The 11,027-nt window shown below is 37.3% G+C and overlaps 1 protein-coding gene across 4 annotated transcripts in view; it reads right to left on the reverse strand.

Annotated features, from left to right (window-relative positions):
* PCSK5 (proprotein convertase subtilisin/kexin type 5) overlaps window positions 1-11,027 on the reverse strand; it is a 212,224-nt gene that overhangs the window by 199,079 nt on the left and 2,118 nt on the right. The gene's annotated exons all lie outside the window — the stretch shown is intronic.

An 11,027-nucleotide genomic window follows, 5' to 3' on the forward strand; every position in this document is an offset into this window, starting at 1 on the left:
AGAGCGACCTTCTCATAGATGGATGGCCTCACAGGGCTAACGGGGTCCATCTGCCTGGGGGACCGAGAATCGAACCCGGGTCGCTGTGGTGAGAGTGCCGCATCCTAACCACTAGGCCACCAGGGGTCTCAATAAAGCATCTACATCATCATAATTAACAATTAGTGAGTATTTCAAAAGTATTACAGCACATCGAGGGACTGTTAATTCTACCACAGGCTCACAATATTCCACTTCAAGTAGCTATTTGCAATCACAACAATAAAAACAAAACAAAAAAGTGTCATTAATTCAGACATACATGGGTGTCTCCTGCTGTACCATTTTTCATAGTGCTGGAAGATTCAATTCAGCTTTCACTGGATGCATTGGAATCTTTCACTGCATTTAATGGGAGCTGCAATAGGAATTTAAGGAAGAAACACTGATTTTTTTTTAAACCCAGACCTCAGTGAGGCCTACATTTTAGGTTAAGTGTAGTTAATCTAATTAAGCAGTAGCTTAAACTTCTAAATTACTTCACACTGCAGAGAAAAGCCAATGAGAGTTGATATTCAATTCATGAACTAATGAAAAACAGGTTACAGCTTTCAGACACTATCCATTTCACACATTTAAAGAACATTCCTTGGTAGCCTTCTGGTTTGGACAGCAGAATCTTACAACCCGAGGGCTGAGTGGATGCTTAGCTGTCTAACTCGAAGAATTTTTTTTCTTGGAGAAAGGATCAAAGTTTCTACTGTATATTTGTTTAATACATTGATACTACATATAAAATACCAAAATACTGAAATAGGGAAAAGATGGTCATTAAGAATGATAGCAGTGAATTGGTTAAAACCATGTATTCTTTATAAATGGATTTGCATTTCCATTTTGAAACATTTGTTTTCAGAGTCCTACAAGACAAGAAACATCAGAAGAACAGTACAGATGCCAGTCACAGCCAGAACTATTTACTGTGCAGCTATGTGTGTCGGATTAGTATTTATATTTGCCAGGCAAGAAATGGAAATTGCTCAAACTTCACAAGATTGGAATGGTATTTATCTACAAGAAAGCTTTCAAAAGAGCAGTCTGTTGCAACAGTGGAACCATTTATTGACGTCAACACAGTCCATAGCCCTTTTAGGTCACAGAATGGTTAACTCTTATAGCAAGCAATGCTTTGCAACTCTGTTTAAATCCAGTTATCAGTTTTCCCAGGTGATGGTTTTCTGATTTGTCAGCTGGCCATGCTCATCATACACTGGAATTCATCAGAAGGAGTCTATTGTTCACTGACAATGGAAATTTAAACTACTCTGCACTGAAGCAAACATATTGCTTTGTCAGACAGGCAGAAAGAAATAATGACAGTAATGCAGTGATGGGCACATGTCAAGACTGTCAAAGAAATCCCAGATATTGACATACATTTTTTCTCTGGAATCAACTTTTACTTCAATTAGGTATGAATAAAATCCTATTAATGTTGTGCTTTCAATTCATGGAATGCAAATTACTTCCTTTACAAAGGAAAACTGTATACAGTATCACAGTTAATACTGTGACGCTAGCTAGGGCTGGAGCTCTTGTGTGGTGGGACACATCTGGTCTGTCAGCCTTCCTGATATAACTGGGGTACATGCAAATGCATTTCTAATATCCTTACTAAGAGACTATTGAGATTTTCATAAACTGCTACTTCATGGAATATACTACTTTAAAAGTGGAAAAAGCTAATGTGAGCTGTAAGACCACTTTGTGGGTATCTGCATTAGTTGCACTCTACACCCAACTGATAAAACTACCAGCGGCTCAGGGTGGAGCTTGGCTGCTCAAGAGAAAAGAGTTTATTCTGCAGTCCAGTCATACAGGGAAGGGGCACTTAACTAATTTCCAAGAGAGGTAGGGGAACTTTGCCAGCTTAAAGCCCTCCCATTGCTGTTCATTCATGCTTGGTTCACTGGAGTACAGTATACTCACAAAAGCATTGAACTTTTTTCAACGTTTAGTGTATGATTTGTTTGCTTCAGTTCAGCTCAGATCAATTACTGAAGATACAATACTCGACATTCTGCAGCTCAGAATGTGGAAGGAATAAGGACGGAGTAGCTGAATAAAAACACTCAGTAAATTAAAGTAATTGAAAATCTCTCATTTAAAAAACTTTTTTCATATTTCAAAATGTAACAAAAATGTGATGTCAATTTTTAAAAGGATATCCGAAGCACTACAGACTTCCAAGTCACCACTAGACAAATGAGTAGAAACTAAGAAATAAGATAATTTATGTTCACTTGGATAAAAAATCACCACTTACATAGTTAATAATAATAATAATAATAATAATAATAATAATAATAATAATAAACAGAGGAAAATTCTGTCTTACAAATTTATTTGTGTTCTTTGAAGAAGTCAAGCAAATAGATAAAGATAGGTAAATAGATACACTCTGGTTGAACTTTCAAAAGGCTTTCGACAATGGCCTTCACCAACAGGTTTTAAGAATTTAAGAACTCATTGCATAAGGTCTTTGCAGAAGTAAGCAATCAAAAGACTGAAAACAAAGGTTAGGAATAATTATTTATTGATTTATTTACTAAATAGCAATTAGCTTCTTGCAATGGGTGGAGGTCCCTGATAGAGCTCTGCTGGGTACCACTGCAGAACCTCTTTCAGGACCTACACTATTTCATTATAAAAAGTATGCATGGAGAACGGAGGGAGAAATGAGGTGTAGATGTCAGCCACGACAGATCTAAAGGCTGCAGCTGACTGTGCATGCACTACAGAAGGTCCCTGTAAAACTGAGTCACAACAATAAACGGCAAATGAAATCCAATATAGGCAAAGGTGGATCAACTGATGTACAAACCTAGCTTCACATTAAAATTAACTATTTTGAGCTGCCCAGTACCATTAAGAAGTGACAATCTCAGGGTTATGGCAGACTAATCCACAAAAACTCAGCTTGACAGAAGTCCCAACAACAAATTATATACTAGACATCAGTTGAAGTATGAAGAATAAAGCAGAGAATATGGCACTATGAGAAAAATGCAAGGCTCTAGTCCCCTCTATTCAAAGAAGACGTAATAGACCTGAAAAAGTTTTCAAGTGGCAGAAGAAGGATGGACAAAGATATAGTACAACTTCTGTATGAAAAATAGCAAAGTATATACAATATATACAATATATACAATATATAGAATACAAGTTAGGGGAAATATTTGAAATCTAAAAACCTATACAAGAATGGACAAAAATCATCTTTCACCATCTCTTTCAGCAGCCATTTAACAACGTTAGTAAGTAAAAAATGAAAGAGAGGTAGTTCTCCACATAGTGAAGTAGCAAACTTTAAAATCCTTGCCACACAATATTGTGGATGCCGAAAGACTACTTTTAGTTCAAAGACAGAACAAGAATCTGGACAAAAAAGACATTGCCAACTTCCAAGTATGCAGAAACCATATCCTGCTCATGCAGGCTCCTCACCTGAAAACAGCTGAAGAGAGTGTTAGGTAGAAGCATGGGATGCTTGTTCTGTTCATCCTCTCCCACGGAGAGTAACTTAAAACCACTGCCTGTTCCTATGGCAGTGGCGTCTAGATGGATCTTCTAAATGACTCAGAACGACCTGGCATCCTTACAAGTCTATTTGAAAAAAGGCTTTTAACGTGAACAAAAATGTTACAGGATCTATTTCTCTATGTCCTAGATGTTATACTACTGGCTTTAGAGGTGTGACACAGTGTGTGTTTTCTTTCCTGTTTGTTTTTAAGACATCAAGTTACTGTGTCAATATGTTCTACAAAGAAAGGCTTAATAAAAGAAAAAAATGTTCTCTAGGTTTATCCAGAGGGCAGGCTACATATAACCATTGATTAAGCAACATATTTCGAAAAGGAGAATATTATCCGATTTTAGGCTTGAATTTTAGCCACACAGCACTACTCCGCAACACTTTCATTGCCTACTAAGCACTCTTATACAAAACACAGTGGTTTTGTTATAGTTTGAATAAAGAATATAGCACAGGTTTTAACTGTGACTTGCAGCATCTTTATAACTTCAATTTGGCCCCAGAACACAAACCTAAGTGATGCCTGTTCCCTATTGGCACAGAAGCATCCTAAAAACAAAAAACAAACAAAGACGAGACAAAATGTAATTTGACCAAAATGAGGCTCTTGTTGATGGCTATCCATTATTTAGAAACATGCCATCCCCCTGGAAGCAGATTCTTTCTATATGGGAGAGTCTGTGCTGAGAATTTTTTCTTTCCTGATTTGTTTAAAACTGAGTATTCCACGATCTTGCCTGGTTAACATGGTTTTTACAATCTCACCTCCATCATGCACCATCTTGTAATCCACAAGAACTTCCACAACAAGCTATTCTGCCAGGACTTCATGCTGTAGCTCTGATACTCTTCTGGACTTGCCAATGTTTCATTTCAAACAGTTTTTCTTTCTGCAAATATCAGTCGAATTGGGTCCAGCATATTGCCAAAGAAACACTTACTGTCTTAAGGTAAAAATCTTTGGCAAGCAGGATTCTGTTTGATATTTTTTCCTGTGTTTGGCAGGTGACAAAGAGTACCACAGTTCCTCACTAGGGACCACATGATATACTCAGATCCATGGCTGACATGTATCTCCCCACTTCGTGATTTTACAATTCATTATTTCGAGGGGAAGAGAAAGATATACTGGTCAATCACAGAACACAGCTGCAAAACATGCAACTATGATATTGGAAATATCTTGCCTGAGAAAGAGAGTTATTTATGGCATTGTACAAAGTAGTAGGGAGGTTGTATACAAGCAGGCCATAATTTCTGGTTGAGGCAAACAGATGTCAATCAAAACACAGCAACTAAGATGACTGTAAGAGTGAGAAGTCTATTTTCTAATAGGAAACTAAAAGCTACAGAAGCACAAGTAAAGGCTGGCCCTGCAAATTAAACAGATGAGCCACTTAAGCACAAGAACAGACGTATAATACACTGGCCATGACTAATTCAGTCTGTAAGTTGGGGGGGCAAAAAACCCCACAACATTTTTAAACATGGTTAATTTCAGACTAGTTTAAAACTGGGTTAAAAATTCTACTTAGGAACACCTTAAGGTACATAATGATCTTGTCCAATCCAGTGCTATTGAGATTTTTATATTTATTTTGAGTGAATACTTTGCAAATTAAAATCTTTATCTATATTCAAGTACCACCTGAGTAATAGTACTTTCCAAATTCCTGAAGCAGAGCACAAAAATAAACTATGGAACAGTAGGTCAAAACTGTGTAAGTAAGATTAATATATCTATTTATTACAACAGGGCAGCAAACAACTGTCTGACAAAGCTCCTCTAGAAACTGTTTTGGTCAACATTTCAACTAGTGACCTGAACGCTGGCAAAGAAGATAACACACATGAAGAAGCAGAGATGATATGCAAGCACACTGAGGGACAGGAACAGAATTCAAAACAGACACTGTAAAACAAGTCTGGAAAAGCAGGGCAACATTCAGTAAAGGCATAAGCAAGGTACTAACCTAACAAATAATAACCTACTGGATAAATTCGGGGGGAGAACACTGGGCTAGGAATTTGGCAGAACCAATCTGAACCGTAGCAGATCACAGGCTGAACTCAGTCAAGAATGTCATATGGCTGCAGGACAGACAAATGCTGTAATGGGTTATATAAATAGGCATGCTATCCTGAAGACAGCTGAAGGAATCCTTATGCTGTATTCGGCTGTAATGATCTGGTAGCTCTTTGCTCAAAATGAGGATCTCTTAGAAAGACCAGAGTCAAACAGCATGACTGGTCAGTGAAAGTCTGACTTACACGAAACAAAGGTAAGGACTGAGTGTGGATGAAAAAATTATAAAAGTCAGTGACAGGAACAGGGAAATGCTACAACTTCTCTGATGTTGCTACTCTTTATGTTCATAGAGAAACAAAAAACACAGGCTTTGAACTTCAGAAAGACTAATACAGTTTTGACTTCACTGGGGCAGCACATAAGGACCACAGGCAGGCACCATGGAGTTTCCTTACTGAAGACCTTTGAAAACTGGGCATATATCTGCCAACAAACATGTGGGCACAGGTGCTTCTCCTTAAGGGCACTGCAATGGACAAACCAATCTGTAATGATGACCCTCCTGCCCTTCACATCTACAGCTGTTAGCCACTGTCAGTCAGTGGTTATGTCATACCAGACCTGACTGATGTCATACCAGACCTATGTATACCAGTACGCATTACTGATTTACCTCAATACGTTTTACAGATTTCTTCTGGTTCTTCCATTTTAACCTAGTCAGGCCCACTTCTTTATGTACTTTGTTTGACAGAAGCAGTTTACACAAATGTTGCCATTTGTAAATTGGGCTTGCAACTAATTGTTATTCTCAAAAGCATAACTCAGTGTGTGTTTTCCTAAGGGCTTTAAATAAAAAAATCATCACATAATTTGTAGCTTGACAACTATGCTGTTAAACAAGATTCTCATCTTTCCTCATTTTGTAACAGCATATAAAGACTACTAGATTGCTTCTATCATCTGAAGCCATTCCTTTTCTTCATCCAACTCCTAAAGAGTAGTACCAAGTTCTGTTCTCTCTGTCTCCTCCCTCTCATTTTTAACTGCAGAGACGAGAGAACTTCTGCTAAGTATGAAGTAATAAGCCATGGAATACCCTTTGTAGTCTCCAGTATTTGCAGGTATACTGGTTCTGTGGCATGTGAGCATTTAGAAAAATTTTGTTTCAGACTTGCATTTTTCAAATATTTTTCTATCTGGTGGCTATTCTCTACCAGTCCCTAAATGTACTTTTTTTTCTGCTCTGAGTAAGAGAAAATTCAATTTTTCATGGTGTATCTGTGTAACCCCACTATATATATCTGCATGCGCATACAGCTTAGGAGTACACCTAACATTAATGCTTTTGATACCATAGTCCTAATACCTGTCTCTTTAATACTCAGAGCTTCATTAAACTTATTACAGGTATTAAATTTTACTAAGAGTATACTCTGTTTCAATGCTGTGACCACCCAGGCTCTTAAGGTGTATGTCTCTTCTATTATCTGCCTATATTATGGGGTAGCTGAACTTTGCACACAGAGGCCTACCATCCTCCCTTTTGGAGACATCCATGTACAGTGGTGGAGACCATAACAGCAAATTCCTTCCTTTGCTGAAGACAACGGCCTTCATTTAGGCTTTTTAGCTCAAAATAAGTTTCCTTTTCCCTTAATTGAATGCTTTTTTTACTTGTCTTCCAATTTGAATTATTTACATTGCAAAATTTACTTCAGCCTTCCATCAGGAATACATTTGGAAAATGAAAAATAGCCATTCCTCCTACTTCTTCTGATCAATTGACCTTGTAACACAACATCTTCTCTGTGCCATCACTGGAACCTCAGATTTAAAACAAACTAATATTTACTAATTCTTTGTGTGATTTGCTGGCATTAAATCCATAAATCCCCAAATAAAAAAAAAAACTAGCAAACCCATAAAACAAACAAACAAGAAAACACCAAAAAACCTCCCACCACAGAATACATACTGGCAAATCACATCAGCATTTATATTATTTAAAAAACCACATCTGTATATCTAACTGTGACTCCTAGGCCACACGTCAAAATTAGCACACTTAGATATCTTTTGGCTTATAGTGTGTACTCCTTGAAGGAAGAAAATTGGAGGGACAGGGTAGTCTGTCACTTGTCAAGGGCAGGGAGTAGGCTACTAGGTTCTGAAAGAGATCAGAAAAGTAAAATTACTGGAAAAATATTAATAGGAGAGGAAAGATGTGATCTGGAAAAGTGCTAACCCATCCTCAGCCCCTGCCTAGAATTAAGAAAGAAAAAAGGAATAGAAGGATCTGAAGTTTACCCCTGAACTAAATAATGCAGTATTTATCTCCCTTGTTGGAGCCACAGATAAGATATTTTTATCTCTTCCATTATTCAATCACCTTTGGGGTATCAACTGTCTGTTTTTCTTGTGTTCCTGAACCTTCAATTAAAATCTACTGCCTGAACAAAAAACTCTTGGCACCTGATGACAGCAAAGTAGTCACAATATTTAAGCCAATTGTACAACATGCTATACAGACTATATGCTTAATCCTTCACAGCTACCAACAGTGGAAGAAACGGTCCCGAAAGTCAATGACAGATACTTTGTTGTAAGAGAAAGGTCTGCTTTATGCAGCACTGCAAGATAGAAAACATGTCTGCAAGGAGCTGTTGGGGGATGCATTATACCCCAAATTGCTGTATCCAGCACGTAACTTAGAACAATTCCTTGGCTGTTTTGCATTATACTTCCTTATTGCAGTCCCAGAGGGCTTGCTAGTCCAGACCACTGTCTTAGAAAACCCAAACAAAAAGAACAGATGTTTTTTTCACGAGACAAGGATTTGCTTGCTAGAGAAACTAACTGCACTTCAAGGGTAGGCCAGAAAAGCTTGCAATACATTGGGGAAGGGGGGGGGAAGAGGAAGTCACCCCTATGCATTTACATCCCGATATGACATATGAATGCTCTTTTAAAGTCCAATGAAACACAGGAGACACACCTTACATTGGTAATACAGGAAACAGAAGATAAACAAGCAGCATGTTGGAGCAATTTGTAGGAAACAGGAATCAAAACATATAGCCTAGAAAAACAAGAGAGTAAAAGGGGATTCTTTCTCTGTTATGCTGTGTCCCCTAAAAATTAATGCAAAGCTCCTCTTTTCAACGAACACAGAAGCTAAAGCTTCAAGTTTCCATAACAAGACATGGAGACCACAGAACAAGTTTGAAAGCAACAAGAGTTTAGCAGAAGGTGTGATTAGAAGGAGTTCTCTACCACTCACCAGCAGGTGATCTCAAGGCCTCTTTTAACACCCCTTTCTGCCATCTGTTTCTGATTGACTTGTCCAGTCATTCAGGTAGCCTTTGCAGCTCCACCATGGCAATAAATATGGACTTGAAAGGTATTTCAAGACTCAGCTGAACATTCTCCAAATCCCAAAAGCATCAAAAAAAAGGAAACTTAAATTCCTCCTGTTACCAGGAATGTACTAAATAACAAAAACTGGAAGAAGGTATGTTGGCCAGTGTTTACAATTCAGAGCCTTCCTGGATCTACTATCTTGTCTCCACTGATCAACTTCGTGTACTTTTCAATGCCATTTTTCCACAAATACAAAATTAACAGAATGGCTGGTAAAAGTAAGACCTTCAGAACTCCTCTTTTCCACTATTCCCTTCACCTCTAATCGCACAATTAACTGTTGTCAGAATACTCCTGGTTTGCAACTGACTTCCATTTTTATACAGTTTCACTACCTCTTATTTTGAACATTTTAATTAGATTATTTTTCTGGGTAATTTGTACTGAGTTGGTTCTTTGGGACAGCTCTGGTGGAATTTGGATTTTGCTTTTTGCACTTTCTTCTTAGAGATGAGCTTTTTAATTTAACCAAAATTATTAAACCTACTGTGTAACCCTATGAAAAAATTCCACTTATTGGTTATCTCTTTCAATGTTTTCATATGAGAAAATTCTGCATACTGGTTATCTCTTTCAGTGTTTTCATAGTGTATTCAATTAAGAGAATGTCTTTCAACATCTCACACAAAAGAGATTTTAAAATTGTTTGCAATTGTCTCTCAATAATAAACAGTGGGTAATTGCCCTATTCCCATCTTCTTTCGCACTCTCTTTTGCGTCAAATATCTTCCTGCTTTTCCAAATATATGCAAAAAGCCTGTTACAGGCAAGTCTAACTCATCAGTCCAGACTGCTCCTCCCTTTCTCCAAAATCTTACTCCATTTACCCATCTTTACCAAGACATACAGTCTACAAAGAGAGATTGAGAGGCTTATAGAAAACAATGCACTTTATTTATTTGTTTATAAGAAATACAGTTATAGTTATTTTACACAGGCTTTAAACTATATATATTAAAGTGTTAAACTACATATGGTCAGACCACAGCCATTTGGATTATTTTATAAACTCTGAATTCTCAGATTATAAATTCTATCTAGCAACCAGGGCAGTATGATGAAAATTGTACAAGCACTAGCAGGGAATAAAAGAACAAACATTAGATTGACTACCAACATAATAAATGTGCTGTCACAGAAATACCATTTGGAGATAATTTTGCAAGAAGTTATCAGAAACTGAACAATGGCCATGAAAGGAAACCTGTGTAGGACTTTGTGCAAATGCACACCACTTCTTAGTGTATGTAACGGTAGTGGTAAGCTATACGTTGGCACAGCACGTTGACATCTAGCACCCAGTTACTCCATTCCAAAATACATACAGGAAGTTCTGTGGAATTTCTTCACATATGCCCATTGTGTGCTTCTTCTTATTAAAGACTAGTTACAGCCAGAAGGTAAGGAGTAACCCAACAGTCTAATTCATGCCATTATGGAAGTTTTCTTTCTCATGTATCCATCATTTAATATTCTTATATCTGTCTTTGACTTGCACTCTCCCTACCTGTATAACTAAGTAAAGGTATTGGTTCTCTTTACATCTGTATATTGGCTTTCTTTTTATCTGTATACCCAGTAAAGTATTTTCCAAATTTTCATTATTTATATTCTCTATTTTCTCTCATTCTCATCTGTATACCCAATCAGAAATTTATCCATTATTGATATCTCCTAGTTGCATGCATGGCACTTTCACCAACATATAAGAAACTATTGCGGCTCACTATATTCCTTTCCTAACTCAACATAAGGTCTGGATATGCAAAGTATAAAAAGGCTGGCTCTGAGTTGGCCAACCAGCCTGACAAAATTAAAAATCAAGAAAAGTGCATCCTGCAACCAACTGGGCATATAATGGCCTAGATAGGAATACAGAGAAACATCTTGAGTAAAAGGTGTATAACACACACATGAAAAAAGTGATCAGTGTAAAAAAATTTTGTGCTTGGATTCCTAAAGGGTAGTTTCAAGGTAGTAGTTCAATTTTTACATGAAAGC

Source organism: Neopelma chrysocephalum, unplaced genomic scaffold (genome assembly GCF_003984885.1).
Source record: "Neopelma chrysocephalum unplaced genomic scaffold, ASM398488v2 Primary Assembly neopelma1_96234, whole genome shotgun sequence".
NCBI classification, from domain to species: Eukaryota; Metazoa; Chordata; class Aves; order Passeriformes; family Pipridae; genus Neopelma; species Neopelma chrysocephalum.